Here is a 3,108-nt window from a genome sequence, read left to right on the forward strand (position 1 = left end):
CAACATTTGTCATAAACTTGCAAGAAATTTTTTTGGTACTCAAAATCTTCGTTGTTGTGCGAATCAAATCATGCTCTGTTTTTGTACTCTGTTTTGATGAACATAGTATCATGCTGCTACGCGAACTTAGATACTATAGGACCTTTAATTTACTGTTTTTATGTCAACAATAAATAATATGGTTCGACGTCGAGGTTCTGGTTCACGTTCTCGCTCATCTAACCGAGAGAACGAGCCCGTAGGAGATGGGGACAGTGCTTCTACTAGTTGGATGTGGCCTCTCCCTGAGTGGGATGAGCACACCCTAGCTTCTCAACCGGTTTACCACATCTCTCAGTGTGTTTTGTAGGGATTTACGGAGGAGCATGTATGTTGCCATGGCTCGAGCAACGACACCATTCTGTCTGTCTACCGTCAGCACATCGCCGAGAATGAGGCGGTGAGGGTGCTTTAGGAGTCTTTGGGTTGACTCCCTTTCTTCGGGTTGCTGCGGCTTTCCAAGGAGGGTCGCTTCATCGTTCATGGTGTCCTGAAGTTCTACTGGGATACTACGAACACTTTCCATTTTCCCTGGGGTGAGATGACTATCACGCCTCTCGACTTCTTTATCATCAGTGGGCTCGAGTTTCGGTCGGCTCCACTTCTTGCGATGAGTTGTATACTCTGGCTTCTCCGGAGACTGCAGAGCTACTGGTTCCTGTTGCACATAGGGCTGCTGCCGAGGCTCGGAACAAGGATTCGAGTAAGAGGACGATCCGTAAGCACTACTTGCGGAGGCTTTTGATGATGATGCGACTACCCCAAAGAATGAGAGGAGCAACCAAGAAAAATTGGGGATGTTTTGGACATAATTCAAGAACATGCAAAGGGGGCCTAACTGGAAAAGAGTTAAGAGCAAGTGATGAGCCTGTTGTAATCAAGAACCCAATAGTTAGAGCCAGTCTAATGCATGAAAGGCATCTAAGGAAGCAACAAAATCATTTGAGCCTTGAACATCTACCAACAAAGCTAAGGCAAAGGAAATTAGAAGCAGCCTACTGAAAAGAAAGGGAAGGAGACTACATACTTAGAAGAAAGGAAAGTAGCCTGCTAAGAAGAGAGGAAGGAAAGGCAAAAACTCTAAAACTCTGACAGAGTTAATGCTTCAAACATGCAAAGTCAGCCATTTTCTTAGTTTCAGATGTGAAGACAATAGTCAATGATTGTTTGATTTGGTTTGGATAATAAGCTAGATTAATATGCAAACTTTGGTTTTTGAATGTAAGGTTCTTGTTTTCTAACACAGTAGTTAGTTTTTTATGCTAAGTTTAGCTTTGATTCTAAAGTACTTGTCTTTGAACATATCATTAGTTTTTTATGCTAAACTTAGCTTTGATTATAAGGAACCTATTCTGGAGATTATTGGATAATCAAGCAATCTAACTAAGGATTTTTTTGGATACCATGTGTCATATTTCTAACACATGTATGAGAGAGTGCAGTAATTTAAATAGCAATACTCAATCTTCTTATTATTCAAATACTCATTTAGTAATACAATCCATACTCTTAAAACATTGACATGACTTATTTTAGGGTAACTACCATTAATATAGATACATTACAATAAGCCAATAGCAATCCTAACAACCTTATGGATATAACTTGCAAATTCTTCTCCCTTCTGTGTAAACTCGGCAAACTCTTCCCTCAAGACTTTCACATACGACATTTCATTAAGATTAGTATAACTAAGCTCCGTTTCTCTGATAATCTTGTCTTTAACACCCCATAAGAACATACCACAATGCCTACACTTGTAATAATTAAGCCCTCCCAAGATTTGAAATTGTGTTATAAAATCAAATATCAATAGACTTAGCAGGAACGCAGTTGCAGTATATGCGTCTAAACCACATACCCCTTCCATTCCCCCTACAAAACAAAGCCATTGAATTTAAGCAAGAGAAAACAGAAATTGAAAGAGATGGGTGAGAAGCAGGGGAAATTGTAGTATATAAAAGGGGGAGAAAGATTAAATTAAATCTAGTGGGAAAATGGATCGTTTTTTCAAAAAAGAGGGGAAAAAGTTGGAGGCAAAAGTTCTAAAGGGGGTAGTTTAGTCTTTTCATAATTGTTTAACTTAAGCCATCAGTATTAGGGGTTTAATAACGTTTTATTAACAAATTGATCACGTTAGTTTAGATATCTAAACCTTGGGTGTATCACTCAGAAGACAATAATTTAGTGGTGTATCATTGGGAAAAGTCAGAACCGCCACAAGTGTACCGATGGGAATTTTCCAAAAATATTTGAAAAAATAAACAAAACAAAGTTGTAATACCCCTCATGATTACTTTAAATATACTACTCATACCAACAAGATGCATCTTCCTTTTAAGAAACTCATATGCTAAGATACTTCTCAGTTAAGAGTGCTTAGTTGAGAGTAGTTGTCTTGGGATGGATGACCTCTTGGGAAGTTTTTCCAGGATGTGCATAAGTGAGGACAAAATGTGTCGGAAGGACTTATGTTGATCTGTGAGGACAATTGTTAGCCCTTGGTGAGCATTTCGTGACAATAGGCCCCTCCCTAATTTGTTTGGGTTTGGGGTGTTATAAATGGTATCACAGCAACCCAACGACCGAGTGCTGATCGTGGATAATGAATCCTTTGTCAGTTTCCTAACAGGATGGATTCTAGGGCTATATGGCCGTATCTAAACTGGATGTAACACTTTGGCTACCCAGTTGCCATTAGGCATAATACTGGGGTCCTTAGAGTTCCAAGCGTAACGAGGGCGTTGCCGTTTTCAAGTGGGGGTGTATGTGTAATACTCCGTATTTTTATAATATTATTATATATATAAATTATTTATTTTCTTTATTTTTATAAATTAAAATGATTCATTTCATTTTAAAAGAAAAATTAATAATTTAAATATTATGTAAGTGTGTATAAAATGATATGAGTCTTTAATTGAGACAATAAAAGTATTTTGAATTGGGTCATCTTTATTTAAATAGTTGGATAACTTGGTAGGAAATTAAGGACACTTAAGAGCCCAACAAGTTGGCCCCAAAGGAAGGAATTAAGAGGAAGTAGGATTTAGTAATGACAGTTTTGTA

The sequence above is a fragment of the Chenopodium quinoa genome, unplaced genomic scaffold (genome assembly GCF_001683475.1).
Source record: "Chenopodium quinoa cultivar QQ74 unplaced genomic scaffold, ASM168347v1, whole genome shotgun sequence".
Taxonomy (NCBI): Eukaryota; Viridiplantae; Streptophyta; class Magnoliopsida; order Caryophyllales; family Amaranthaceae; genus Chenopodium; species Chenopodium quinoa.